Genomic DNA, 27771 nt, shown 5'->3' on the forward strand with positions numbered 1-27771 from the left:
CAGCAGACTGAAGGTGGCTGCTGCTGTGCACAGGTATATAAAGGCTCAGAGCCTATTATGACACGCGCAGCCAGCGTTCCATTGCCACATTCCATCTACTGCAGGCAGGATACCTGGCTGGCTGAATGTCGCTGAGAAGCTCACAGAGACCGCCATAAGCAACAGTTTAACAGAATGCCACAGACTAATCAACCAAACTTTTTGGGTTGGGTTCTCTTTTATAGTCTGCAGGCATTAAATGAAAGAAGTCAGTGTTCCAGCAGAAGGAGACAACGTTTCAGAAAAGGCATTGTAGCAAACCAAAAAAGAAATTTTAAGCGCAGCAGAGTAACCAGCGCACATACCTGTTAGCTCAGGTGAGTTTAAAAGGCTGCTGTTGATAACAAGGGCATTTGCTAAATAGATGGTGTGTGTGCAACAATATACTGAAAGGTCAATTATATTGTGCAGCTTATCTCACCACCTGTAGTTATTTAGGTGAAAGCTCCAAAATGCTTGCCTAATATGTCTGTTTATCCAAAAGGAAGTAAAAAGGGAGAGCTAGAAAGATAGCATTGCATCACATTACATGGCAATGCAATGCACAGTTGCTGAAGTTGAACCAAAATGAGCTTGTAATCTGGCTTCTGCAACTTTGAACATGAAAAATCCAATGAGGAGAAGAAAAGCAAAGCCAAAGAGTCCATCCCAAAATCCGACAAACAAGCAAAATGAACAAAAAACATTGAATTCAATTCTTTCTGATTTTAGAAACTGCATTAAAGAAGGGGTGCACCGGTCCTGGAGATACTGCAATACCAGGTCAATGCGTGGAGTGGACAGAGCAAGCTCTTTTTCCATCTCCCTGTTCTAAAAATCCATTTAATATATGGTCCACAGATAGGGGACGTATCAGATATTAAACTGATAAGAACAGATACTACACTTGATCTTAGCCAAAAGGCCGAGAAGCGATAACCAGAATTGGTTTCAAACTACGGAGCCACCCAAGGATCCTGAAAAGTCCATTTGTGGAGATGAGCTCCTGGACTCCCGTTAAGAAGACATGTTGTCAACCTCTAGATCCCTTACATGCCTGCACTTTTCGGCTTGCTGCTGCTGCAATCCACGCGTTTTAGATCTGCATAACTCCACCTCTTTAAACACAGCACCTTCACCCCCTGCTGTTCCCACCCGCCTCAACACCGTTGGAAGGGAGGAGAACCAATTAAGGCGGGGGGTGGGGTGGAACGAGCAGCTGTCTACCCTTAGCAGGAGGGCTCCTGATTACATACCTCTCCTGCTGCTGCTGCTGCTGGCTGTCCAGCAGCAGACTGAAGGTGGCTGCTGCTGTGCACAGGTATATAAAGGCTCAGAGCCTATTATGACACGCGCAGCCAGCGTTCCATTGCCACATTCCATCTACTGCAGGCAGGATACCTGGCTGGCTGAATGTCGCTGAGAAGCTCACAGAGACCGCCATAAGCAACAGTTTAACAGAATGCCACAGACTAATCAACCAAACTTTTTGGGTTGGGTTCTCTTTTATAGTCTGCAGGCATTAAATGAAAGAAGTCAGTGTTCCAGCAGAAGGAGACAACGTTTCAGAAAAGGCATTGTAGCAAACCAAAAAAGAAATTTTAAGCGCAGCAGAGTAACCAGCTCACATACCTGTTAGCTCAGGTGAGTTTAAAAGGCTGCTGTTGATAACAAGGGCATTTGCTAAATAGATGGTGTGTGTGCAACAATATACTGAAAGGTCAATTATATTGTGCAGCTTATCTCACCACCTGTAGTTATTTAGGTGAAAGCTCCAAAATGCTTGCCTAATATGTCTGTTTATCCAAAAGGAAGTAAAAAGGGAGAGCTAGAAAGATAGCATTGCATCACATTACATGGCAATGCAATGCACAGTTGCTGAAGTTGAACCAAAATGAGCTTGTAATCTGGCTTCTGCAACTTTGAACATGAAAAATCCAATGAGGAGAAGAAAAGCAAAGCCAAAGAGTCCATCCCAAAATCCGACAAACAAGCAAAATGAACAAAAAACATTGAATTCAATTCTTTCTGATTTTAGAAACTGCATTAAAGAAGGGGTGCACCGGTCCTGGAGATACTGCAATACCAGGTCAATGCGTGGAGTGGACAGAGCAAGCTCTTTTTCCATCTCCCTGTTCTAAAAATCCATTTAATATATGGTCCCCAGATAGGGGACGTATCAGATATTAAACTGATAAGAACAGATACTACACTTGATCTTAGCCAAAAGGCCGAGAAGCGATAACCAGAATTGGTTTCAAACTACGGAGCCACCCAAGGATCCTGAAAAGTCCATTTGTGGAGATGAGCTCCTGGACTCCCGTTAAGAAGACATGTTGTCAACCTCTAGATCCCTTACATGCCTGCACTTTTCGGCTTGCTGCTGCTGCAATCCACGCGTTTTAGATCTGCATAACTCCACCTCTTTAAACACAGCACCTTCACCCCCTGCTGTTCCCACCCGCCTCAACACCGTTGGAAGGGAGGAGAACCAATTAAGGCGGGGGGTGGGGTGGAACGAGCAGCTGTCTACCCTTAGCAGGAGGGCTCCTGATTACATACCTCTCCTGCTGCTGCTGCTGCTGGCTGTCCAGCAGCAGACTGAAGGTGGCTGCTGCTGTGCACAGGTATATAAAGGCTCAGAGCCTATTATGACACGCGCAGCCAGCGTTCCATTGCCACATTCCATCTACTGCAGGCAGGATACCTGGCTGGCTGAATGTCGCTGAGAAGCTCACAGAGACCGCCATAAGCAACAGTTTAACAGAATGCCACAGACTAATCAACCAAACTTTTTGGGTTGGGTTCTCTTTTATAGTCTGCAGGCATTAAATGAAAGAAGTCAGTGTTCCAGCAGAAGGAGACAACGTTTCAGAAAAGGCATTGTAGCAAACCAAAAAAGAAATTTTAAGCGCAGCAGAGTAACCAGCGCACATACCTGTTAGCTCAGGTGAGTTTAAAAGGCTGCTGTTGATAACAAGGGCATTTGCTAAATAGATGGTGTGTGTGCAACAATATACTGAAAGGTCAATTATATTGTGCAGCTTATCTCACCACCTGTAGTTATTTAGGTGAAAGCTCCAAAATGCTTGCCTAATATGTCTGTTTATCCAAAAGGAAGTAAAAAGGGAGAGCTAGAAAGATAGCATTGCATCACATTACATGGCAATGCAATGCACAGTTGCTGAAGTTGAACCAAAATGAGCTTGTAATCTGGCTTCTGCAACTTTGAACATGAAAAATCCAATGAGGAGAAGAAAAGCAAAGCCAAAGAGTCCATCCCAAAATCCGACAAACAAGCAAAATGAACAAAAAACATTGAATTCAATTCTTTCTGATTTTAGAAACTGCATTAAAGAAGGGGTGCACCGGTCCTGGAGATACTGCAATACCAGGTCAATGCGTGGAGTGGACAGAGCAAGCTCTTTTTCCATCTCCCTGTTCTAAAAATCCATTTAATATATGGTGCCCAGATAGGGGACGTATCAGATATTAAACTGATAAGAACAGATACTACACTTGATCTTAGCCAAAAGGCCGAGAAGCGATAACCAGAATTGGTTTCAAACTACGGAGCCACCCAAGGATCCTGAAAAGTCCATTTGTGGAGATGAGCTCCTGGACTCCCGTTAAGAAGACATGTTGTCAACCTCTAGATCCCTTACATGCCTGCACTTTTCGGCTTGCTGCTGCTGCAATCCACGCGTTTTAGATCTGCATAACTCCTCCTCTTTAAACACAGCACCTTCACCCCCTGCTGTTCCCACCCGCCTCAACACCGTTGGAAGGGAGGAGAACCAATTAAGGCGGGGGGTGGGGTGGAACGAGCAGCTGTCTACCCTTAGCAGGAGGGCTCCTGATTACATACCTCTCCTGCTGCTGCTGCTGCTGGCTGTCCAGCAGCAGACTGAAGGTGGCTGCTGCTGTGCACAGGTATATAAAGGCTCAGAGCCTATTATGACACGCGCAGCCAGCGTTCCATTGCCACATTCCATCTACTGCAGGCAGGATACCTGGCTGGCTGAATGTCGCTGAGAAGCTCACAGAGACCGCCATAAGCAACAGTTTAACAGAATGCCACAGACTAATCAACCAAACTTTTTGGGTTGGGTTCTCTTTTATAGTCTGCAGGCATTAAATGAAAGAAGTCAGTGTTCCAGCAGAAGGAGACAACGTTTCAGAAAAGGCATTGTAGCAAACCAAAAAAGAAATTTTAAGCGCAGCAGAGTAACCAGCGCACATACCTGTTAGCTCAGGTGAGTTTAAAAGGCTGCTGTTGATAACAAGGGCATTTGCTAAATAGATGGTGTGTGTGCAACAATATACTGAAAGGTCAATTATATTGTGCAGCTTATCTCACCACCTGTAGTTATTTAGGTGAAAGCTCCAAAATGCTTGCCTAATATGTCTGTTTATCCAAAAGGAAGTAAAAAAGGAGAGCTAGAATGATAGCATTGCATCACATTACATGGCAATGCAATGCACAGTTGCTGAAGTTGAACCAAAATGAGCTTGTAATCTGGCTTCTGCAACTTTGAACATGAAAAATCCAATGAGGAGAAGAAAAGCAAAGCCAAAGAGTCCATCCCAAAATCCGACAAACAAGCAAAATGAACAAAAAACATTGAATTCAATTCTTTCTGATTTTAGAAACTGCATTAAAGAAGGGGTGCACCGGTCCTGGAGATACTGCAATACCAGGTCAATGCGTGGAGTGGACAGAGCAAGCTCTTTTTCCATCTCCCTGTTCTAAAAATCCATTTAATATATGGTCCCCAGATAGGGGACGTATCAGATATTAAACTGATAAGAACAGATACTACACTTGATCTTAGCCAAAAGGCCGAGAAGCGATAACCAGAATTGGTTTCAAACTACGGAGCCACCCAAGGATCCTGAAAAGTCCATTTGTGGAGATGAGCTCCTGGACTCCCGTTAAGAAGACATGTTGTCAACCTCTAGATCCCTTACATGCCTGCACTTTTCGGCTTGCTGCTGCTGCAATCCACGCGTTTTAGATCTGCATAACTCCACCTCTTTAAACACAGCACCTTCACCCCCTGCTGTTCCCACCCGCCTCAACACCGTTGGAAGGGAGGAGAACCAATTAAGGCGGGGGGTGGGGTGGAACGAGCAGCTGTCTACCCTTAGCAGGAGGGCTCCTGATTACATACCTCTCCTGCTGCTGCTGCTGCTGGCTGTCCAGCAGCAGACTGAAGGTGGCTGCTGCTGTGCACAGGTATATAAAGGCTCAGAGCCTATTATGACACGCGCAGCCAGCGTTCCATTGCCACATTCCATCTACTGCAGGCAGGATACCTGGCTGGCTGAATGTCGCTGAGAAGCTCACAGAGACCGCCATAAGCAACAGTTTAACAGAATGCCACAGACTAATCAACCAAACTTTTTGGGTTGGGTTCTCTTTTATAGTCTGCAGGCATTAAATGAAAGAAGTCAGTGTTCCAGCAGAAGGAGACAACGTTTCAGAAAAGGCATTGTAGCAAACCAAAAAAGAAATTTTAAGCGCAGCAGAGTAACCAGCGCACATACCTGTTAGCTCAGGTGAGTTTAAAAGGCTGCTGTTGATAACAAGGGCATTTGCTAAATAGATGGTGTGTGTGCAACAATATACTGAAAGGTCAATTATATTGTGCAGCTTATCTCACCACCTGTAGTTATTTAGGTGAAAGCTCCAAAATGCTTGCCTAATATGTCTGTTTATCCAAAAGGAAGTAAAAAGGGAGAGCTAGAAAGATAGCATTGCATCACATTACATGGCAATGCAATGCACAGTTGCTGAAGTTGAACCAAAATGAGCTTGTAATCTGGCTTCTGCAACTTTGAACATGAAAAATCCAATGAGGAGAAGAAAAGCAAAGCCAAAGAGTCCATCCCAAAATCCGACAAACAAGCAAAATGAACAAAAAACATTGAATTCAATTCTTTCTGATTTTAGAAACTGCATTAAAGAAGGGGTGCACCGGTCCTGGAGATACTGCAATACCAGGTCAATGCGTGGAGTGGACAGAGCAAGCTCTTTTTCCATCTCCCTGTTCTAAAAATCCATTTAATATATGGTGCCCAGATAGGGGACGTATCAGATATTAAACTGATAAGAACAGATACTACACTTGATCTTAGCCAAAAGGCCGAGAAGCGATAACCAGAATTGGTTTCAAACTACGGAGCCACCCAAGGATCCTGAAAAGTCCATTTGTGGAGATGAGCTCCTGGACTCCCGTTAAGAAGACATGTTGTCAACCTCTAGATCCCTTACATGCCTGCACTTTTCGGCTTGCTGCTGCTGCAATCCACGCGTTTTAGATCTGCATAACTCCTCCTCTTTAAACACAGCAGCTTCACCCCCTGCTGTTCCCACCCGCCTCAACACCGTTGGAAGGGAGGAGAACCAATTAAGGCGGGGGGTGGGGTGGAACGAGCAGCTGTCTACCCTTAGCAGGAGGGCTCCTGATTACATACCTCTCCTGCTGCTGCTGCTGCTGGCTGTCCAGCAGCAGACTGAAGGTGGCTGCTGCTGTGCACAGGTATATAAAGGCTCAGAGCCTATTATGACACGCGCAGCCAGCGTTCCATTGCCACATTCCATCTACTGCAGGCAGGATACCTGGCTGGCTGAATGTCGCTGAGAAGCTCACAGAGACCGCCATAAGCAACAGTTTAACAGAATGCCACAGACTAATCAACCAAACTTTTTGGGTTGGGTTCTCTTTTATAGTCTGCAGGCATTAAATGAAAGAAGTCAGTGTTCCAGCAGAAGGAGACAACGTTTCAGAAAAGGCATTGTAGCAAACCAAAAAAGAAATTTTAAGCGCAGCAGAGTAACCAGCGCACATACCTGTTAGCTCAGGTGAGTTTAAAAGGCTGCTGTTGATAACAAGGGCATTTGCTAAATAGATGGTGTGTGTGCAACAATATACTGAAAGGTCAATTATATTGTGCAGCTTATCTCACCACCTGTAGTTATTTAGGTGAAAGCTCCAAAATGCTTGCCTAATATGTCTGTTTATCCAAAAGGAAGTAAAAAGGGAGAGCTAGAATGATAGCATTGCATCACATTACATGGCAATGCAATGCACAGTTGCTGAAGTTGAACCAAAATGAGCTTGTAATCTGGCTTCTGCAACTTTGAACATGAAAAATCCAATGAGGAGAAGAAAAGCAAAGCCAAAGAGTCCATCCCAAAATCCGACAAACAAGCAAAATGAACAAAAAACATTGAATTCAATTCTTTCTGATTTTAGAAACTGCATTAAAGAAGGGGTGCACCGGTCCTGGAGATACTGCAATACCAGGTCAATGCGTGGAGTGGACAGAGCAAGCTCTTTTTCCATCTCCCTGTTCTAAAAATCCATTTAATATATGGTCCCCAGATAGGGGACGTATCAGATATTAAACTGATAAGAACAGATACTACACTTGATCTTAGCCAAAAGGCCGAGAAGCGATAACCAGAATTGGTTTCAAACTACGGAGCCACCCAAGGATCCTGAAAAGTCCATTTGTGGAGATGAGCTCCTGGACTCCCGTTAAGAAGACATGTTGTCAACCTCTAGATCCCTTACATGCCTGCACTTTTCGGCTTGCTGCTGCTGCAATCCACGCGTTTTAGATCTGCATAACTCCACCTCTTTAAACACAGCACCTTCACCCCCTGCTGTTCCCACCCGCCTCAACACCGTTGGAAGGGAGGAGAACCAATTAAGGCGGGGGGTGGGGTGGAACGAGCAGCTGTCTACCCTTAGCAGGAGGGCTCCTGATTACATACCTCTCCTGCTGCTGCTGCTGCTGGCTGTCCAGCAGCAGACTGAAGGTGGCTGCTGCTGTGCACAGGTATATAAAGGCTCAGAGCCTATTATGACACGCGCAGCCAGCGTTCCATTGCCACATTCCATCTACTGCAGGCAGGATACCTGGCTGGCTGAATGTCGCTGAGAAGCTCACAGAGACCGCCATAAGCAACAGTTTAACAGAATGCCACAGACTAATCAACCAAACTTTTTGGGTTGGGTTCTCTTTTATAGTCTGCAGGCATTAAATGAAAGAAGTCAGTGTTCCAGCAGAAGGAGACAACGTTTCAGAAAAGGCATTGTAGCAAACCAAAAAAGAAATTTTAAGCGCAGCAGAGTAACCAGCGCACATACCTGTTAGCTCAGGTGAGTTTAAAAGGCTGCTGTTGATAACAAGGGCATTTGCTAAATAGATGGTGTGTGTGCAACAATATACTGAAAGGTCAATTATATTGTGCAGCTTATCTCACCACCTGTAGTTATTTAGGTGAAAGCTCCAAAATGCTTGCCTAATATGTCTGTTTATCCAAAAGGAAGTAAAAAGGGAGAGCTAGAAAGATAGCATTGCATCACATTACATGGCAATGCAATGCACAGTTGCTGAAGTTGAACCAAAATGAGCTTGTAATCTGGCTTCTGCAACTTTGAACATGAAAAATCCAATGAGGAGAAGAAAAGCAAAGCCAAAGAGTCCATCCCAAAATCCGACAAACAAGCAAAATGAACAAAAAACATTGAATTCAATTCTTTCTGATTTTAGAAACTGCATTAAAGAAGGGGTGCACCGGTCCTGGAGATACTGCAATACCAGGTCAATGCGTGGAGTGGACAGAGCAAGCTCTTTTTCCATCTCCCTGTTCTAAAAATCCATTTAATATATGGTCCCCAGATAGGGGACGTATCAGATATTAAACTGATAAGAACAGATACTACACTTGATCTTAGCCAAAAGGCCGAGAAGCGATAACCAGAATTGGTTTCAAACTACGGAGCCACCCAAGGATCCTGAAAAGTCCATTTGTGGAGATGAGCTCCTGGACTCCCGTTAAGAAGACATGTCAACCTCTAGATCCCTTACATGCCTGCACTTTTCGGCTTGCTGCTGCTGCAATCCACGCGTTTTAGATCTGCATAACTCCACCTCTTTAAACACAGCACCTTCACCCCCTGCTGTTCCCACCCGCCTCAACACCGTTGGAAGGGAGGAGAACCAATTAAGGCGGGGGGTGGGGTGGAACGAGCAGCTGTCTACCCTTAGCAGGAGGGCTCCTGATTACATACCTCTCCTGCTGCTGCTGCTGCTGGCTGTCCAGCAACAGACTGAAGGTGGCTGCTGCTGTGCACAGGTATATAAAGGCTCAGAGCCTATTATGACACGCGCAGCCAGCGTTCCATTGCCACATTCCATCTACTGCAGGCAGGATACCTGGCTGGCTGAATGTCGCTGAGAAGCTCACAGAGACCGCCATAAGCAACAGTTTAACAGAATGCCACAGACTAATCAACCAAACTTTTTGGGTTGGGTTCTCTTTTATAGTCTGCAGGCATTAAATGAAAGAAGTCAGTGTTCCAGCAGAAGGAGACAACGTTTCAGAAAAGGCATTGTAGCAAACCAAAAAAGAAATTTTAAGCGCAGCAGAGTAACCAGCGCACATACCTGTTAGCTCAGGTGAGTTTAAAAGGCTGCTGTTGATAACAAGGGCATTTGCTAAATAGATGGTGTGTGTGCAACAATATACTGAAAGGTCAATTATATTGTGCAGCTTATCTCACCACCTGTAGTTATTTAGGTGAAAGCTCCAAAATGCTTGCCTAATATGTCTGTTTATCCAAAAGGAAGTAAAAAGGGAGAGCTAGAAAGATAGCATTGCATCACATTACATGGCAATGCAATGCACAGTTGCTGAAGTTGAACCAAAATGAGCTTGTAATCTGGCTTCTGCAACTTTGAACATGAAAAATCCAATGAGGAGAAGAAAAGCAAAGCCAAAGAGTCCATCCCAAAATCCGACAAACAAGCAAAATGAACAAAAAACATTGAATTCAATTCTTTCTGATTTTAGAAACTGCATTAAAGAAGGGGTGCACCGGTCCTGGAGATACTGCAATACCAGGTCAATGCGTGGAGTGGACAGAGCAAGCTCTTTTTCCATCTCCCTGTTCTAAAAATCCATTTAATATATGGTCCCCAGATAGGGGACGTATCAGATATTAAACTGATAAGAACAGATACTACACTTGATCTTAGCCAAAAGGCCGAGAAGCGATAACCAGAATTGGTTTCAAACTACGGAGCCACCCAAGGATCCTGAAAAGTCCATTTGTGGAGATGAGCTCCTGGACTCCCGTTAAGAAGACATGTTGTCAACCTCTAGATCCCTTACATGCCTGCACTTTTCGGCTTGCTGCTGCTGCAATCCACGCGTTTTAGATCTGCATAACTCCACCTCTTTAAACACAGCACCTTCACCCCCTGCTGTTCCCACCCGCCTCAACACCGTTGGAAGGGAGGAGAACCAATTAAGGCGGGGGGTGGGGTGGAACGAGCAGCTGTCTACCCTTAGCAGGAGGGCTCCTGATTACATACCTCTCCTGCTGCTGCTGCTGCTGGCTGTCCAGCAGCAGACTGAAGGTGGCTGCTGCTGTGCACAGGTATATAAAGGCTCAGAGCCTATTATGACACGCGCAGCCAGCGTTCCATTGCCACATTCCATCTACTGCAGGCAGGATACCTGGCTGGCTGAATGTCGCTGAGAAGCTCACAGAGACCGCCATAAGCAACAGTTTAACAGAATGCCACAGACTTATCAACCAAACTTTTTGGGTTGGGTTCTCTTTTATAGTCTGCAGGCATTAAATGAAAGAAGTCAGTGTTCCAGCAGAAGGAGACAACGTTTCAGAAAAGGCATTGTAGCAAACCAAAAAAGAAATTTTAAGCGCAGCAGAGTAACCAGCGCACATACCTGTTAGCTCAGGTGAGTTTAAAAGGCTGCTGTTGATAACAAGGGCATTTGCTAAATAGATGGTGTGTGTGCAACAATATACTGAAAGGTCAATTATATTGTGCAGCTTATCTCACCACCTGTAGTTATTTAGGTGAAAGCTCCAAAATGCTTGCCTAATATGTCTGTTTATCCAAAAGGAAGTAAAAAGGGAGAGCTAGAAAGATAGCATTGCATCACATTACATGGCAATGCAATGCACAGTTGCTGAAGTTGAACCAAAATGAGCTTGTAATCTGGCTTCTGCAACTTTGAACATGAAAAATCCAATGAGGAGAAGAAAAGCAAAGCCAAAGAGTCCATCCCAAAATCCGACAAACAAGCAAAATGAACAAAAAACATTGAATTCAATTCTTTCTGATTTTAGAAACTGCATTAAAGAAGGGGTGCACCGGTCCTGGAGATACTGCAATACCAGGTCAATGCGTGGAGTGGACAGAGCAAGCTCTTTTTCCATCTCCCTGTTCTAAAAATCCATTTAATATATGGTCCCCAGATAGGGGACGTATCAGATATTAAACTGATAAGAACAGATACTACACTTGATCTTAGCCAAAAGGCCGAGAAGCGATAACCAGAATTGGTTTCAAACTACGGAGCCACCCAAGGATCCTGAAAAGTCCATTTGTGAAGATGAGCTCCTGGACTCCCGTTAAGAAGACATGTTGTCAACCTCTAGATCCCTTACATGCCTGCACTTTTCGGCTTGCTGCTGCTGCAATCCACGCGTTTTAGATCTGCATAACTCCACCTCTTTAAACACAGCACCTTCACCCCCTGCTGTTCCCACCCGCCTCAACACCGTTGGAAGGGAGGAGAACCAATTAAGGCGGGGGGTGGGGTGGAACGAGCAGCTGTCTACCCTTAGCAGGAGGGCTCCTGATTACATACCTCTCCTGCTGCTGCTGCTGCTGGCTGTCCAGCAGCAGACTGAAGGTGGATGCTGCTGTGCACAGGTATATAAAGGCTCAGAGCCTATTATGACACGCGCAGCCAGCGTTCCATTGCCACATTCCATCTACTGCAGGCAGGATACCTGGCTGGCTGAATGTCGCTGAGAAGCTCACAGAGACCGCCATAAGCAACAGTTTAACAGAATGCCACAGACTAATCAACCAAACTTTTTGGGTTGGGTTCTCTTTTATAGTCTGCAGGCATTAAATGAAAGAAGTCAGTGTTCCAGCAGAAGGAGACAACGTTTCAGAAAAGGCATTGTGCAAACCAAAAAAGAAATTTTAAGCGCAGCAGAGTAACCAGCGCACATACCTGTTAGCTCAGGTGAGTTTAAAAGGCTGCTGTTGATAACAAGGGCATTTGCTAAATAGATGGTGTGTGTGCAACAATATACTGAAAGGTCAATTATATTGTGCAGCTTATCTCACCACCTGTAGTTATTTAGGTGAAAGCTCCAAAATGCTTGCCTAATATGTCTGTTTATCCAAAAGGAAGTAAAAAGGGAGAGCTAGAAAGATAGCATTGCATCACATTACATGGCAATGCAATGCACAGTTGCTGAAGTTGAACCAAAATGAGCTTGTAATCTGGCTTCTGCAACTTTGAACATGAAAAATCCAATGAGGAGAAGAAAAGCAAAGCCAAAGAGTCCATCCCAAAATCCGACAAACAAGCAAAATGAACAAAAAACATTGAATTCAATTCTTTCTGATTTTAGAAACTGCATTAAAGAAGGGGTGCACCGGTCCTGGAGATACTGCAATACCAGGTCAATGCGTGGAGTGGACAGAGCAAGCTCTTTTTCCATCTCCCTGTTCTAAAAATCCATTTAATATATGGTCCCCAGATAGGGGACGTATCAGATATTAAACTGATAAGAACAGATACTACACTTGATCTTAGCCAAAAGGCCGAGAAGCGATAACCAGAATTGGTTTCAAACTACGGAGCCACCCAAGGATCCTGAAAAGTCCATTTGTGAAGATGAGCTCCTGGACTCCCGTTAAGAAGACATGTTGTCAACCTCTAGATCCCTTACATGCCTGCACTTTTCGGCTTGCTGCTGCTGCAATCCACGCGTTTTAGATCTGCATAACTCCACCTCTTTAAACACAGCACCTTCACCCCCTGCTGTTCCCACCCGCCTCAACACCGTTGGAAGGGAGGAGAACCAATTAAGGCGGGGGGTGGGGTGGAACGAGCAGCTGTCTACCCTTAGCAGGAGGGCTCCTGATTACATACCTCTCCTGCTGCTGCTGCTGCTGGCTGTCCAGCAGCAGACTGAAGGTGGATGCTGCTGTGCACAGGTATATAAAGGCTCAGAGCCTATTATGACACGCGCAGCCAGCGTTCCATTGCCACATTCCATCTACTGCAGGCAGGATACCTGGCTGGCTGAATGTCGCTGAGAAGCTCACAGAGACCGCCATAAGCAACAGTTTAACAGAATGCCACAGACTAATCAACCAAACTTTTTGGGTTGGGTTCTCTTTTATAGTCTGCAGGCATTAAATGAAAGAAGTCAGTGTTCCAGCAGAAGGAGACAACGTTTCAGAAAAGGCATTGTGCAAACCAAAAAAGAAATTTTAAGCGCAGCAGAGTAACCAGCGCACATACCTGTTAGCTCAGGTGAGTTTAAAAGGCTGCTGTTGATAACAAGGGCATTTGCTAAATAGATGGTGTGTGTGCAACAATATACTGAAAGGTCAATTATATTGTGCAGCTTATCTCACCACCTGTAGTTATTTAGGTGAAAGCTCCAAAATGCTTGCCTAATATGTCTGTTTATCCAAAAGGAAGTAAAAAGGGAGAGCTAGAAAGATAGCATTGCATCACATTACATGGCAATGCAATGCACAGTTGCTGAAGTTGAACCAAAATGAGCTTGTAATCTGGCTTCTGCAACTTTGAACATGAAAAATCCAATGAGGAGAAGAAAAGCAAAGCCAAAGAGTCCATCCCAAAATCCGACAAACAAGCAAAATGAACAAAAAACATTGAATTCAATTCTTTCTGATTTTAGAAACTGCATTAAAGAAGGGGTGCACCGGTCCTGGAGATACTGCAATACCAGGTCAATGCGTGGAGTGGACAGAGCAAGCTCTTTTTCCATCTCCCTGTTCTAAAAATCCATTTAATATATGGTCCCCAGATAGGGGACGTATCAGATATTAAACTGATAAGAACAGATACTACACTTGATCTTAGCCAAAAGGCCGAGAAGCGATAACCAGAATTGGTTTCAAACTACGGAGCCACCCAAGGATCCTGAAAAGTCCATTTGTGGAGATGAGCTCCTGGACTCCCGTTAAGAAGACATGTTGTCAACCTCTAGATCCCTTACATGCCTGCACTTTTCGGCTTGCTGCTGCTGCAATCCACGCGTTTTAGATCTGCATAACTCCACCTCTTTAAACACAGCACCTTCACCCCCTGCTGTTCCCACCCGCCTCAACACCGTTGGAAGGGAGGAGAACCAATTAAGGCGGGGGGTGGGGTGGAACGAGCAGCTGTCTACCCTTAGCAGGAGGGCTCCTGATTACATACCTCTCCTGCTGCTGCTGCTGCTGGCTGTCCAGCAGCAGACTGAAGGTGGCTGCTGCTGTGCACAGGTATATAAAGGCTCAGAGCCTATTATGACACGCGCAGCCAGCGTTCCATTGCCACATTCCATCTACTGCAGGCAGGATACCTGGCTGGCTGAATGTCGCTGAGAAGCTCACAGAGACCGCCATAAGCAACAGTTTAACAGAATGCCACAGACTAATCAACCAAACTTTTTGGGTTGGGTTCTCTTTTATAGTCTGCAGGCATTAAATGAAAGAAGTCAGTGTTCCAGCAGAAGGAGACAACGTTTCAGAAAAGGCATTGTAGCAAACCAAAAAAGAAATTTTAAGCGCAGCAGAGTAACCAGCGCACATACCTGTTAGCTCAGGTGAGTTTAAAAGGCTGCTGTTGATAACAAGGGCATTTGCTAAATAGATGGTGTGTGTGCAACAATATACTGAAAGGTCAATTATATTGTGCAGCTTATCTCACCACCTGTAGTTATTTAGGTGAAAGCTCCAAAATGCTTGCCTAATATGTCTGTTTATCCAAAAGGAAGTAAAAAGGGAGAGCTAGAAAGATAGCATTGCATCACATTACATGGCAATGCAATGCACAGTTGCTGAAGTTGAACCAAAATGAGCTTGTAATCTGGCTTCTGCAACTTTGAACATGAAAAATCCAATGAGGAGAAGAAAAGCAAAGCCAAAGAGTCCATCCCAAAATCCGACAAACAAGCAAAATGAACAAAAAACATTGAATTCAATTCTTTCTGATTTTAGAAACTGCATTAAAGAAGGGGTGCACCGGTCCTGGAGATACTGCAATACCAGGTCAATGCGTGGAGTGGACAGAGCAAGCTCTTTTTCCATCTCCCTGTTCTAAAAATCCATTTAATATATGGTCCCCAGATAGGGGACGTATCAGATATTAAACTGATAAGAACAGATACTACACTTGATCTTAGCCAAAAGGCCGAGAAGCGATAACCAGAATTGGTTTCAAACTACGGAGCCACCCAAGGATCCTGAAAAGTCCATTTGTGGAGATGAGCTCCTGGACTCCCGTTAAGAAGACATGTTGTCAACCTCTAGATCCCTTACATGCCTGCACTTTTCGGCTTGCTGCTGCTGCAATCCACGCGTTTTAGATCTGCATAACTCCACCTCTTTAAACACAGCACCTTCACCCCCTGCTGTTCCCACCCGCCTCAACACCGTTGGAAGGGAGGAGAACCAATTAAGGCGGGGGGTGGGGTGGAACGAGCAGCTGTCTACCCTTAGCAGGAGGGCTCCTGATTACATACCTCTCCTGCTGCTGCTGCTGCTGGCTGTCCAGCAGCAGACTGAAGGTGGCTGCTGCTGTGCACAGGTATATAAAGGCTCAGAGCCTATTATGACACGCGCAGCCAGCGTTCCATTGCCACATTCCATCTACTGCAGGCAGGATACCTGGCTGGCTGAATGTCGCTGAGAAGCTCACAGAGACCGCCATAAGCAACAGTTTAACAGAATGCCACAGACTAATCAACCAAACTTTTTGGGTTGGGTTCTCTTTTATAGTCTGCAGGCATTAAATGAAAGAAGTCAGTGTTCCAGCAGAAGGAGACAACGTTTCAGAAAAGGCATTGTAGCAAACCAAAAAAGAAATTTTAAGCGCAGCAGAGTAACCAGCGCACATACCTGTTAGCTCAGGTGAGTTTAAAAGGCTGCTGTTGATAACAAGGGCATTTGCTAAATAGATGGTGTGTGTGCAACAATATACTGAAAGGTCAATTATATTGTGCAGCTTATCTCACCACCTGTAGTTATTTAGGTGAAAGCTCCAAAATGCTTGCCTAATATGTCTGTTTATCCAAAAGGAAGTAAAAAGGGAGAGCTAGAAAGATAGCATTGCATCACATTACATGGCAATGCAATGCACAGTTGCTGAAGTTGAACCAAAATGAGCTTGTAATCTGGCTTCTGCAACTTTGAACATGAAAAATCCAATGAGGAGAAGAAAAGCAAAGCCAAAGAGTCCATCCCAAAATCCGACAAACAAGCAAAATGAACAAAAAACATTGAATTCAATTCTTTCTGATTTTAGAAACTGCATTAAAGAAGGGGTGCACCGGTCCTGGAGATACTGCAATACCAGGTCAATGCGTGGAGTGGACAGAGCAAGCTCTTTTTCCATCTCCCTGTTCTAAAAATCCATTTAATATATGGTCCCCAGATAGGGGACGTATCAGATATTAAACTGATAAGAACAGATACTACACTTGATCTTAGCCAAAAGGCCGAGAAGCGATAACCAGAATTGGTTTCAAACTACGGAGCCACCCAAGGATCCTGAAAAGTCCATTTGTGGAGATGAGCTCCTGGACTCCCGTTAAGAAGACATGTTGTCAACCTCTAGATCCCTTACATGCCTGCACTTTTCGGCTTGCTGCTGCTGCAATCCACGCGTTTTAGATCTGCATAACTCCACCTCTTTAAACACAGCACCTTCACCCCCTGCTGTTCCCACCCGCCTCAACACCGTTGGAAGGGAGGAGAACCAATTAAGGCGGGGGGTGGGGTGGAACGAGCAGCTGTCTACACTTAGCAGGAGGGCTCCTGATTACATACCTCTCCTGCTGCTGCTGCTGCTGGCTGTCCAGCAGCAGACTGAAGGTGGCTGCTGCTGTGCACAGGTATATAAAGGCTCAGAGCCTATTATGACACGCGCAGCCAGCGTTCCATTGCCACATTCCATCTACTGCAGGCAGGATACCTGGCTGGCTGAATGTCGCTGAGAAGCTCACAGAGACCGCCATAAGCAACAGTTTAACAGAATGCCACAGACTAATCAACCAAACTTTTTGGGTTGGGTTCTCTTTTATAGTCTGCAGGCATTAAATGAAAGAAGTCAGTGTTCCAGCAGAAGGAGACAACGTTTCAGAAAAGGCATTGTAGCAAACCAAAAAAGAAATTTTAAGCGCAGCAGAGTAACCAGCGCACATACCTGTTAGCTCAGGTGAGTTTAAAAGGCTGCTGTTGATAACAAGGGCATTTGCTAAATAGATGGTGTGTGTGCAACAATATACTGAAAGGTCAATTATATTGTGCAGCTTATCTCACCACCTGTAGTTATTTAGGTGAAAGCTCCAAAATGCTTGCCTAATATGTCTGTTTATCCAAAAGGAAGTAAAAAGGGAGAGCTAGAAAGATAGCATTGCATCACATTACATGGCAATGCAATGCACAGTTGCTGAAGTTGAACCAAAATGAGCTTGTAATCTGGCTTCTGCAACTTTGAACATGAAAAATCCAATGAGGAGAAGAAAAGCAAAGCCAAAGAGTCCATCCCAAAATCCGACAAACAAGCAAAATGAACAAAAAACATTGAATTCAATTCTTTCTGATTTTAGAAACTGCATTAAAGAAGGGGTGCACCGGTCCTGGAGATACTGCAATACCAGGTCAATGCGTGGAGTGGACAGAGCAAGCTCTTTTTCCATCTCCCTGTTCTAAAAATCCATTTAATATATGGTCCCCAGATAGGGGACGTATCAGATATTAAACTGATAAGAACAGATACTACACTTGATCTTAGCCAAAAGGCCGAGAAGCGATAACCAGAATTGGTTTCAAACTACGGAGCCACCCAAGGATCCTGAAAAGTCCATTTGTGGAGATGAGCTCCTGGACTCCCGTTAAGAAGACATGTTGTCAACCTCTAGATCCCTTACATGCCTGCACTTTTCGGCTTGCTGCTGCTGCAATCCACGCGTTTTAGATCTGCATAACTCCACCTCTTTAAACACAGCACCTTCACCCCCTGCTGTTCCCACCCGCCTCAACACCGTTGGAAGGGAGGAGAACCAATTAAGGCGGGGGGTGGGGTGGAACGAGCAGCTGTCTACCCTTAGCAGGAGGGCTCCTGATTACATACCTCTCCTGCTGCTGCTGCTGCTGGCTGTCCAGCAGCAGACTGAAGGTGGCTGCTGCTGTGCACAGGTATATAAAGGCTCAGAGCCTATTATGACACGCGCAGCCAGCGTTCCATTGCCACATTCCATCTACTGCAGGCAGGATACCTGGCTGGCTGAATGTCGCTGAGAAGCTCACAGAGACCGCCATAAGCAACAGTTTAACAGAATGCCACAGACTAATCAACCAAACTTTTTGGGTTGGGTTCTCTTTTATAGTCTGCAGGCATTAAATGAAAGAAGTCAGTGTTCCAGCAGAAGGAGACAACGTTTCAGAAAAGGCATTGTAGCAAACCAAAAAAGAAATTTTAAGCGCAGCAGAGTAACCAGCGCACATACCTGTTAGCTCAGGTGAGTTTAAAAGGCTGCTGTTGATAACAAGGGCATTTGCTAAATAGATGGTGTGTGTGCAACAATATACTGAAAGGTCAATTATATTGTGCAGCTTATCTCACCACCTGTAGTTATTTAGGTGAAAGCTCCAAAATGCTTGCCTAATATGTCTGTTTATCCAAAAGGAAGTAAAAAGGGAGAGCTAGAAAGATAGCATTGCATCACATTACATGGCAATGCAATGCACAGTTGCTGAAGTTGAACCAAAATGAGCTTGTAATCTGGCTTCTGCAACTTTGAACATGAAAAATCCAATGAGGAGAAGAAAAGCAAAGCCAAAGAGTCCATCCCAAAATCCGACAAACAAGCAAAATGAACAAAAAACATTGAATTCAATTCTTTCTGATTTTAGAAACTGCATTAAAGAAGGGGTGCACCGGTCCTGGAGATACTGCAATACCAGGTCAATGCGTGGAGTGGACAGAGCAAGCTCTTTTTCCATCTCCCTGTTCTAAAAATCCATTTAATATATGGTCCCCAGATAGGGGACGTATCAGATATTAAACTGATAAGAACAGATACTACACTTGATCTTAGCCAAAAGGCCGAGAAGCGATAACCAGAATTGGTTTCAAACTACGGAGCCACCCAAGGATCCTGAAAAGTCCATTTGTGGAGATGAGCTCCTGGACTCCCGTTAAGAAGACATGTTGTCAACCTCTAGATCCCTTACATGCCTGCACTTTTCGGCTTGCTGCTGCTGCAATCCACGCGTTTTAGATCTGCATAACTCCACCTCTTTAAACACAGCACCTTCACCCCCTGCTGTTCCCACCCGCCTCAACACCGTTGGAAGGGAGGAGAACCAATTAAGGCGGGGGGTGGGGTGGAACGAGCAGCTGTCTACACTTAGCAGGAGGGCTCCTGATTACATACCTCTCCTGCTGCTGCTGCTGCTGGCTGTCCAGCAGCAGACTGAAGGTGGCTGCTGCTGTGCACAGGTATATAAAGGCTCAGAGCCTATTATGACACGCGCAGCCAGCGTTCCATTGCCACATTCCATCTACTGCAGGCAGGATACCTGGCTGGCTGAATGTCGCTGAGAAGCTCACAGAGACCGCCATAAGCAACAGTTTAACAGAATGCCACAGACTAATCAACCAAACTTTTTGGGTTGGGTTCTCTTTTATAGTCTGCAGGCATTAAATGAAAGAAGTCAGTGTTCCAGCAGAAGGAGACAACGTTTCAGAAAAGGCATTGTAGCAAACCAAAAAAGAAATTTTAAGCGCAGCAGAGTAACCAGCGCACATACCTGTTAGCTCAGGTGAGTTTAAAAGGCTGCTGTTGATAACAAGGGCATTTGCTAAATAGATGGTGTGTGTGCAACAATATACTGAAAGGTCAATTATATTGTGCAGCTTATCTCACCACCTGTAGTTATTTAGGTGAAAGCTCCAAAATGCTTGCCTAATATGTCTGTTTATCCAAAAGGAAGTAAAAAGGGAGAGCTAGAAAGATAGCATTGCATCACATTACATGGCAATGCAATGCACAGTTGCTGAAGTTGAACCAAAATGAGCTTGTAATCTGGCTTCTGCAACTTTGAACATGAAAAATCCAATGAGGAGAAGAAAAGCAAAGCCAAAGAGTCCATCCCAAAATCCGACAAACAAGCAAAATGAACAAAAAACATTGAATTCAATTCTTTCTGATTTTAGAAACTGCATTAAAGAAGGGGTGCACCGGTCCTGGAGATACTGCAATACCAGGTCAATGCGTGGAGTGGACAGAGCAAGCTCTTTTTCCATCTCCCTGTTCTAAAAATCCATTTAATATATGGTCCCCAGATAGGGGACGTATCAGATATTAAACTGATAAGAACAGATACTACACTTGATCTTAGCCAAAAGGCCGAGAAGCGATAACCAGAATTGGTTTCAAACTACGGAGCCACCCAAGGATCCTGAAAAGTCCATTTGTGGAGATGAGCTCCTGGACTCCCGTTAAGAAGACATGTTGTCAACCTCTAGATCCCTTACATGCCTGCACTTTTCGGCTTGCTGCTGCTGCAATCCACGCGTTTTAGATCTGCATAACTCCACCTCTTTAAACACAGCACCTTCACCCCCTGCTGTTCCCACCCGCCTCAACACCGTTGGAAGGGAGGAGAACCAATTAAGGCGGGGGGGGGGGGGGGTGGAACGAGCAGCTGTCTACCCTTAGCAGGAGGGCTCCTGATTACATACCTCTCCTGCTGCTGCTGCTGCTGGCTGTCCAGCAGCAGACTGAAGGTGGCTGCTGCTGTGCACAGGTATATAAAGGCTCAGAGCCTATTATGACACGCGCAGCCAGCGTTCCATTGCCACATTCCATCTACTGCAGGCAGGATACCTGGCTGGCTGAATGTCGCTGAGAAGCTCACAGAGACCGCCATAAGCAACAGTTTAACAGAATGCCACAGACTAATCAACCAAACTTTTTGGGTTGGGTTCTCTTTTATAGTCTGCAGGCATTAAATGAAAGAAGTCAGTGTTCCAGCAGAAGGAGACAACGTTTCAGAAAAGGCATTGTAGCAAACCAAAAAAGAAATTTTAAGCGCAGCAGAGTAACCAGCGCACATACCTGTTAGCTCAGGTGAGTTTAAAAGGCTGCTGTTGATAACAAGGGCATTTGCTAAATAGATGGTGTGTGTGCAACAATATACTGAAAGGTCAATTATATTGTGCAGCTTATCTCACCACCTGTAGTTATTTAGGTGAAAGCTCCAAAATGCTTGCCTAATATGTCTGTTTATCCAAAAGGAAGTAAAAAGGGAGAGCTAGAAAGATAGCATTGCATCACATTACATGGCAATGCAATGCACAGTTGCTGAAGTTGAACCAAAATGAGCTTGTAATCTGGCTTCTGCAACTTTGAACATGAAAAATCCAATGAGGAGAAGAAAAGCAAAGCCAAAGAGTCCATCCCAAAATCCGACAAACAAGCAAAATGAACAAAAAACATTGAATTCAATTCTTTCTGATTTTAGAAACTGCATTAAAGAAGGGGTGCACCGGTCCTGGAGATACTGCAATACCAGGTCAATGCGTGGAGTGGACAGAGCAAGCTCTTTTTCCATCTCCCTGTTCTAAAAATCCATTTAATATATGGTCCCCAGATAGGGGACATATCAGATATTAAACTGATAAGAACAGATACTACGCTTGATCTTAGCCAAAAGGCCGAGAAGCGATAACCAGAATTGGTTTCAAACTACGGAGCCACCCAAGGATCCTGAAAAGTCCATTTGTGGAGATGAGCTCCTGGACTCCCGTTAAGAAGACATGTTGTCAACCTTTAGATCCCTTACATGCCTGCACTTTTCGGCTTGCTGCTGCTGCAATCCACGCGTTTTAGATCTGCATAACTCCACCTCTTTAAACACAGCACTTTCACCCCCTGCTGTTCCCACCTGCCTCAACACCGTTGGAAGGGAGGAGAACCAATTAAGGCGGGGGGTGGGGTGGAACGAGCAGCTGTCTACCCTTAGCAGGAGGGCTCCTGATTACATACCTCTCCTGCTGCTGCTGCTGCTGGCTGTCCAGCAGCAGACTGAAGGTGGCTGCTGCTGTGCACAGGTATATAAAGGCTCAGAGCCTATTATGACACGCGCAGCCAGCGTTCCATTGCCACATTCCATCTACTGCAGGCAGGATACCTGGCTGGCTGAATGTCGCTGAGAAGCTCACAGAGACCGCCATAAGCAACAGTTTAACAGAATGCCACAGACTAATCAACCAAACTTTTTCGGTTGGGTTCTCTTTTATAGTCTGCAGGCATTAAATGAAAGAAGTCAGTGTTCCAGCAGAAGGAGACAACGTTTCAGAAAAGGCATTGTAGCAAACCAAAAAAGAAATTTTAAGCGCAGCAGAGTAACCAGCGCACATACCTGTTAGCTCAGGTGAGTTTAAAAGGCTGCTGTTGATAACAAGGGCATTTGCTAAATAGATGGTGTGTGTGCAACAATATACTGAAAGGTCAATTATATTGTGCAGCTTATCTCACCACCTGTAGTTATTTAGGTGAAAGCTCCAAAATGCTTGCCTAATATGTCTGTTTATCCAAAAGGAAGTAAAAAGGGAGAGCTAGAAAGATAGCATTGCATCACATTACATGGCAATGCAATGCACAGTTGCTGAAGTTGAACCAAAATGAGCTTGTAATCTGGCTTCTGCAACTTTGAACATGAAAAATCCAATGAGGAGAAGAAAAGCAAAGCCAAAGAGTCCATCCCAAAATCCGACAAACAAGCAAAATGAACAAAAAACATTGAATTCAATTCTTTCTGATTTTAGAAACTGCATTAAAGAAGGGGTGCACCGGTCCTGGAGATACTGCAATACCAGGTCAATGCGTGGAGTGGACAGAGCAAGCTCTTTTTCCATCTCCCTGTTCTAAAAATCCATTTAATATATGGTCCCCAGATAGGGGACGTATCAGATATTAAACTGATAAGAACAGATACTACACTTGATCTTAGCCAAAAGGCCGAGAAGCGATAACCAGAATTGGTTTCAAACTACGGAGCCACCCAAGGATCCTGAAAAGTCCATTTGTGGAGATGAGCTCCTGGACTCCCGTTAAGAAGACATGTTGTCAACCTCTAGATCCCTTACATGCCTGCACTTTTCGGCTTGCTGCTGCTGCAATCCACGCGTTTTAGATCTGCATAACTCCACCTCTTTAAACACAGCACCTTCACCCCCTGCTGTTCCCACCCGCCTCAACACCGTTGGAAGGGAGGAGAACCAATTAAGGCGGGGGGGGGGGTGGAACGAGCAGCTGTCTACCCTTAGCAGGAGGGCTCCTGATTACATACCTCTCCTGCTGCTGCTGCTGCTGGCTGTCCAGCAGCAGACTGAAGGTGGCTGCTGCTGTGCACAGGTATATAAAGGCTCAGAGCCTATTATGACATGCGCAGCCAGCGTTCCATTGCCACATTCCATCTACTGCAGGCAGGATACCTGGCTGGCTGAATGTCGCTGAGAAGCTCACAGAGACCGCCATAAGCAACAGTTTAACAGAATGCCACAGACTAATAAACCAAACTTTTTGGGTTGGGTTCTCTTTTATAGTCTGCAGGCATTAAATGAAAGAAGTCAGTGTTCAAGCAGAAGGAGACAACGTTTCAGAAAAGGCATTGTAGCAAACCAAAAAAGAAATTTTAAGCGCAGCAGAGTAACCAGCGCACATACCTGTTAGCTCAGGTGAGTTTAAAAGGCTGCTGTTGATAACAAGGGCATTTGCTAAATAGATGGTGTGTGTGCAACAATATACTGAAAGGTCAATTATATTGTGCAGCTTATCTCACCACCTGTAGTTATTTAGGTGAAAGCTCCAAAATGCTTGCCTAATATGTCTGTTTATCCAAAAGGAAGTAAAAAGGGAGAGCTAGAAAGATAGCATTGCATCACATTACATGGCAATGCAATGCACAGTTGCTGAAGTTGAACCAAAATGAGCTTGTAATCTGGCTTCTGCAACTTTGAACATGAAAAATCCAATGAGGAGAAGAAAAGCAAAGCCAAAGAGTCCATCCCAAAATCCGACAAACAAGCAAAATGAACAAAAAACATTGAATTCAATTCTTTCTGATTTTAGAAACTGCATTAAAGAAGGGGTGCACTGGTCCTGGAGATACTGCAATACCAGGTCAATGCGTGGAGTGGACAGAGCAAGCTCTTTTTCCATCTCCCTGTTCTAAAAATCCATTTAATATATGGTCCCCAGATAGGGGACGTATCAGATATTAAACTGATAAGAACAGATACTACACTTGATCTTAGCCAAAAGGCCGAGAAGCGATAACCAGAATTGGTTTCAAACTACGGAGCCACCCAAGGATCCTGAAAAGTCCTTTTGTGGAGATGAGCTCCTGGACTCCCGTTAAGAAGACATGTTGTCAACCTCTAGATCCCTTACATGCCTGCACTTTTCGGCTTGCTGCTGCTGCAATCCACGCGTTTTAGATCTGCATAACTCCACCTCTTTAAACACAGCACCTTCACCCCCTGCTGTTCCCACCCGCCTCAACACCGTTGGAAGGGAGGAGAACCAATTAAGGCGGGGGGTGGGGTGGAACGAGCAGCTGTCTACCCTTAGCAGGAGGGCTCCTGATTGCATACCTCTCCTGCTGCTGCTGCTGCTGGCTGTCCAGCAGCAGACTGAAGGTGGCTGCTGCTGTGCACAGGTATATAAAGGCTCAGAGCCTATTATGACACGCGCAGCCAGCGTTCCATTGCCACATTCCATCTACTGCAGGCAGGATACCTGGCTGGCTGAATGTCGCTGAGAAGCTCACAGAGACCGCCATAAGCAACAGTTTAACAGAATGCCACAGACTAATCAACCAAACTTTTTGGGTTGGGTTCTCTTTTATAGTCTGCAGGCATTAAATGAAAGAAGTCAGTGTTCCAGCAGAAGGAGACAACGTTTCAGAAAAGGCATTGTAGCAAACCAAAAAAGAAATTTTAAGCGCAGCAGAGTAACCAGCGCACATACCTGTTAGCTCAGGTGAGTTTAAAAGGCTGCTGTTGATAACAAGGGCATTTGCTAAATAGATGGTGTGTGTGCAACAATATACTGAAAGGTCAATTATATTGTGCAGCTTATCTCACCACCTGTAGTTATTTAGGTGAAAGCTCCAAAATGCTTGCCTAATATGTCTGTTTATCCAAAAGGAAGTAAAAAGGGAGAGCTAGAAAGATAGCATTGCATCACATTACATGGCAATGCAATGCACAGTTGCTGAAGTTGAACCAAAATGAGCTTGTAATCTGGCTTCTGCAACTTTGAACATGAAAAATCCAATGAGGAGAAGAAAAGCAAAGCCAAAGAGTCCTTCCCAAAATCCGACAAACAAGCAAAATGATCAAAAAACATTGAATTCAATTCTTTCTGATTTTAGAAACTGCATTAAAGAAGGGGTGCACCGGTCCTGGAGATACTGCAATACCAGGTCAATGCGTGGAGTGGACAGAGCAAGCTCTTTTTCCATCTCCCTGTTCTAAAAATCCATTTAATATATGGTCCCCAGATAGGGGACGTATCAGATATTAAACTGATAAGAACAGATACTACACTTGATCTTAGCCAAAAGGCCGAGAAGCGATAACCAGAATTGGTTTCAAACTACGGAGCCACCCAAGGATCCTGAAAAGTCCATTTGTGGAGATGAGCTCCTGGACTCCCGTTAAGAAGACATGTTGTCAACCTCTAGATCCCTTACATGCCTGCACTTTTCGGCTTGCTGCTGCTGCAATCCACGCGTTTTAGATCTGCATAACTCCACCTCTTTAAACACAGCACCTTCACCCCCTGCTGTTCCCACCCGCCTCAACACCGTTGGAAGGGAGGAGAACCAATTAAGGCGGGGGGTGGGGTGGAACGAGCAGCTGTCTACCCTTAGCAGGAGGGCTCCTGATTACATACCTCTCCTGCTGCTGCTGCTGCTGGCTGTCCAGCAGCAGACTGAAGGTGGCTGCTGCTGTGCACAGGTATATAAAGGCTCAGAGCCTATTATGACACGCGCAGCCAGCGTTCCATTGCCACATTCCATCTACTGCAGGCAGGATACCTGGCTGGCTGAATGTCGCTGAGAAGCTCACAGAGACCGCCATAAGCAACAGTTTAACAGAATGCCACAGACTAATCAACCAAACTTTTTGGGTTGGGTTCTCTTTTATAGTCTGCAGGCATTAAATGAAAGAAGTCAGTGTTCCAGCAGAAGGAGACAACGTTTCAGAAAAGGCATTGTAGCAAACCAAAAAAGAAATTTTAAGCGCAGCAGAGTAACCAGCGCACATACCTGTTAGCTCAGGTGAGTTTAAAAGGCTGCTGTTGATAACAAGGGCATTTGCTAAATAGATGGTGTGTGTGCAACAATATACTGAAAGGTCAATTATATTGTGCAGCTTTTCTCACCACCTGTAGTTATTTAGGTGAAAGCTCCAAAATGCTTGCCTAATATGTCTGTTTATCCAAAAGGAAGTAAAAAGGGAGAGCTAGAAAGATAGCATTGCATCACATTACATGGCAATGCAATGCACAGTTGCTGAAGTTGAACCAAAATGAGCTTGTAATCTGGCTTCTGCAACTTTGAACATGAAAAATCCAATGAGGAGAAGAAAAGCAAAGCCAAAGAGTCCATCCCAAAATCCGACAAACAAGCAAAATGAACAAAAAACATTGAATTCAATTCTTTCTGATTTTAGAAACTGCATTAAAGAAGGGGTGCACTGGTCCTGGAGATACTGCAATACCAGGTCAATGCGTGGAGTGGACAGAGCAAGCTCTTTTTCCATCTCCCTGTTCTAAAAATCCATTTAATATATGGTCCCCAGATAGGGGACGTATCAGATATTAAACTGATAAGAACAGATACTACACTTGATCTTAGCCAAAAGGCCGAGAAGCGATAACCAGAATTGGTTTCAAACTACGGAGCCACCCAAGGATCCTGAAAAGTCCATTTGTGGAGATGAGCTCCTGGACTCCCGTTAAGAAGACATGTTGTCAACCTCTAGATCCCTTACATGCCTGCACTTTTCGGCTTACTGCTGCTGCAATCCACGCGTTTTAGATCTGCATAACTCCACCTCTTTAAACACAGCACCTTCACCCCCTGCTGTTCCCACCCGCCTCAACACCGTTGGAAGGGAGGAGAACCAATTAAGGCGGGGGGTGGGGTGGAACGAGCAGCTGTCTACCCTTAGCAGGAGGGCTCCTGATTACATACCTCTCCTGCTGCTGCTGCTGCTGGCTGTCCAGCAGCAGACTGAAGGTGGCTGCTGCTGTGCACAGGTATATAAAGGCTCAGAGCCTATTATGACACGCGCAGCCAGCGTTCCATTGCCACATTCCATCTACTGCAGGCAGGATACCTGGCTGGCTGAATGTCGCTGAGAAGCTCACAGAGACCGCCATAAGCAACAGTTTAACAGAATGCCACAGACTAATCAACCAAACTTTTTGGGTTGGGTTCTCTTTTATAGTCTGCAGGCATTAAATGAAAGAAGTCAGTGTTCCAGCAGAAGGAGACAACGTTTCAGAAAAGGCATTGTAGCAAACCAAAAAAGAAATTTTAAGCGCAGCAGAGTAACCAGCGCACATACCT

The 27771-nt window shown here is 44.9% G+C and overlaps 21 non-coding genes across 21 annotated transcripts; all 21 read right to left on the reverse strand.

The window, feature by feature from the left end:
* Window positions 1–764: 764 nt before the first annotated feature.
* On the reverse strand, window positions 765–955 carry LOC141149928 (U2 spliceosomal RNA). Its single transcript, XR_012246206.1, has one exon. It is a non-coding gene; the product is annotated as a U2 spliceosomal RNA (small nuclear RNA).
* A 1115-nt stretch (window positions 956–2070) lies between these two features.
* On the reverse strand, window positions 2071–2261 carry LOC141274988 (U2 spliceosomal RNA). Its single transcript, XR_012323247.1, has one exon. It is a non-coding gene; the product is annotated as a U2 spliceosomal RNA (small nuclear RNA).
* Window positions 2262–3376: 1115 nt separating this feature from the next.
* Window positions 3377–3567, reverse strand: LOC141149983 (U2 spliceosomal RNA). Its single transcript, XR_012246258.1, has one exon. It is a non-coding gene; the product is annotated as a U2 spliceosomal RNA (small nuclear RNA).
* Window positions 3568–4682: 1115 nt separating this feature from the next.
* Window positions 4683–4873, reverse strand: LOC141274989 (U2 spliceosomal RNA). Its single transcript, XR_012323248.1, has one exon. It is a non-coding gene; the product is annotated as a U2 spliceosomal RNA (small nuclear RNA).
* Window positions 4874–5988: 1115 nt separating this feature from the next.
* LOC141149984 (U2 spliceosomal RNA) lies at window positions 5989–6179 on the reverse strand. The gene has a single exon (XR_012246259.1). It is a non-coding gene; the product is annotated as a U2 spliceosomal RNA (small nuclear RNA).
* A 1115-nt stretch (window positions 6180–7294) lies between these two features.
* Window positions 7295–7485, reverse strand: LOC141274991 (U2 spliceosomal RNA). Its single transcript, XR_012323249.1, has one exon. It is a non-coding gene; the product is annotated as a U2 spliceosomal RNA (small nuclear RNA).
* A 1115-nt stretch (window positions 7486–8600) lies between these two features.
* LOC141274992 (U2 spliceosomal RNA) lies at window positions 8601–8791 on the reverse strand. The gene has a single exon (XR_012323250.1). It is a non-coding gene; the product is annotated as a U2 spliceosomal RNA (small nuclear RNA).
* Window positions 8792–9903: 1112 nt separating this feature from the next.
* Window positions 9904–10094, reverse strand: LOC141274993 (U2 spliceosomal RNA). The gene has a single exon (XR_012323251.1). It is a non-coding gene; the product is annotated as a U2 spliceosomal RNA (small nuclear RNA).
* A 1115-nt stretch (window positions 10095–11209) lies between these two features.
* On the reverse strand, window positions 11210–11400 carry LOC141274994 (U2 spliceosomal RNA). Its single transcript, XR_012323252.1, has one exon. It is a non-coding gene; the product is annotated as a U2 spliceosomal RNA (small nuclear RNA).
* Window positions 11401–12514: 1114 nt separating this feature from the next.
* LOC141274995 (U2 spliceosomal RNA) lies at window positions 12515–12705 on the reverse strand. Its single transcript, XR_012323253.1, has one exon. It is a non-coding gene; the product is annotated as a U2 spliceosomal RNA (small nuclear RNA).
* Window positions 12706–13819: 1114 nt separating this feature from the next.
* LOC141274996 (U2 spliceosomal RNA) lies at window positions 13820–14010 on the reverse strand. The gene has a single exon (XR_012323254.1). It is a non-coding gene; the product is annotated as a U2 spliceosomal RNA (small nuclear RNA).
* Window positions 14011–15125: 1115 nt separating this feature from the next.
* On the reverse strand, window positions 15126–15316 carry LOC141274998 (U2 spliceosomal RNA). Its single transcript, XR_012323256.1, has one exon. It is a non-coding gene; the product is annotated as a U2 spliceosomal RNA (small nuclear RNA).
* Window positions 15317–16431: 1115 nt separating this feature from the next.
* LOC141274999 (U2 spliceosomal RNA) lies at window positions 16432–16622 on the reverse strand. The gene has a single exon (XR_012323257.1). It is a non-coding gene; the product is annotated as a U2 spliceosomal RNA (small nuclear RNA).
* A 1115-nt stretch (window positions 16623–17737) lies between these two features.
* Window positions 17738–17928, reverse strand: LOC141275000 (U2 spliceosomal RNA). Its single transcript, XR_012323258.1, has one exon. It is a non-coding gene; the product is annotated as a U2 spliceosomal RNA (small nuclear RNA).
* Window positions 17929–19043: 1115 nt separating this feature from the next.
* Window positions 19044–19234, reverse strand: LOC141275002 (U2 spliceosomal RNA). The gene has a single exon (XR_012323259.1). It is a non-coding gene; the product is annotated as a U2 spliceosomal RNA (small nuclear RNA).
* A 1115-nt stretch (window positions 19235–20349) lies between these two features.
* On the reverse strand, window positions 20350–20540 carry LOC141275003 (U2 spliceosomal RNA). The gene has a single exon (XR_012323260.1). It is a non-coding gene; the product is annotated as a U2 spliceosomal RNA (small nuclear RNA).
* A 1119-nt stretch (window positions 20541–21659) lies between these two features.
* LOC141149716 (U2 spliceosomal RNA) lies at window positions 21660–21850 on the reverse strand. The gene has a single exon (XR_012246004.1). It is a non-coding gene; the product is annotated as a U2 spliceosomal RNA (small nuclear RNA).
* Window positions 21851–22965: 1115 nt separating this feature from the next.
* LOC141275004 (U2 spliceosomal RNA) lies at window positions 22966–23156 on the reverse strand. Its single transcript, XR_012323261.1, has one exon. It is a non-coding gene; the product is annotated as a U2 spliceosomal RNA (small nuclear RNA).
* A 1115-nt stretch (window positions 23157–24271) lies between these two features.
* On the reverse strand, window positions 24272–24462 carry LOC141149535 (U2 spliceosomal RNA). Its single transcript, XR_012245827.1, has one exon. It is a non-coding gene; the product is annotated as a U2 spliceosomal RNA (small nuclear RNA).
* Window positions 24463–25577: 1115 nt separating this feature from the next.
* LOC141275005 (U2 spliceosomal RNA) lies at window positions 25578–25768 on the reverse strand. Its single transcript, XR_012323262.1, has one exon. It is a non-coding gene; the product is annotated as a U2 spliceosomal RNA (small nuclear RNA).
* A 1115-nt stretch (window positions 25769–26883) lies between these two features.
* LOC141149649 (U2 spliceosomal RNA) lies at window positions 26884–27074 on the reverse strand. The gene has a single exon (XR_012245941.1). It is a non-coding gene; the product is annotated as a U2 spliceosomal RNA (small nuclear RNA).
* Window positions 27075–27771: the final 697 nt, after the last annotated feature.

The sequence above is a fragment of the Phyllobates terribilis genome, unplaced genomic scaffold (genome assembly GCF_046119375.1).
Source record: "Phyllobates terribilis strain yellow unplaced genomic scaffold, ASM4611937v1 Scaffold_5__5_contigs__length_657084704, whole genome shotgun sequence".
Lineage (NCBI taxonomy): Eukaryota > Metazoa > Chordata > Amphibia > Anura > Dendrobatidae > Phyllobates > Phyllobates terribilis.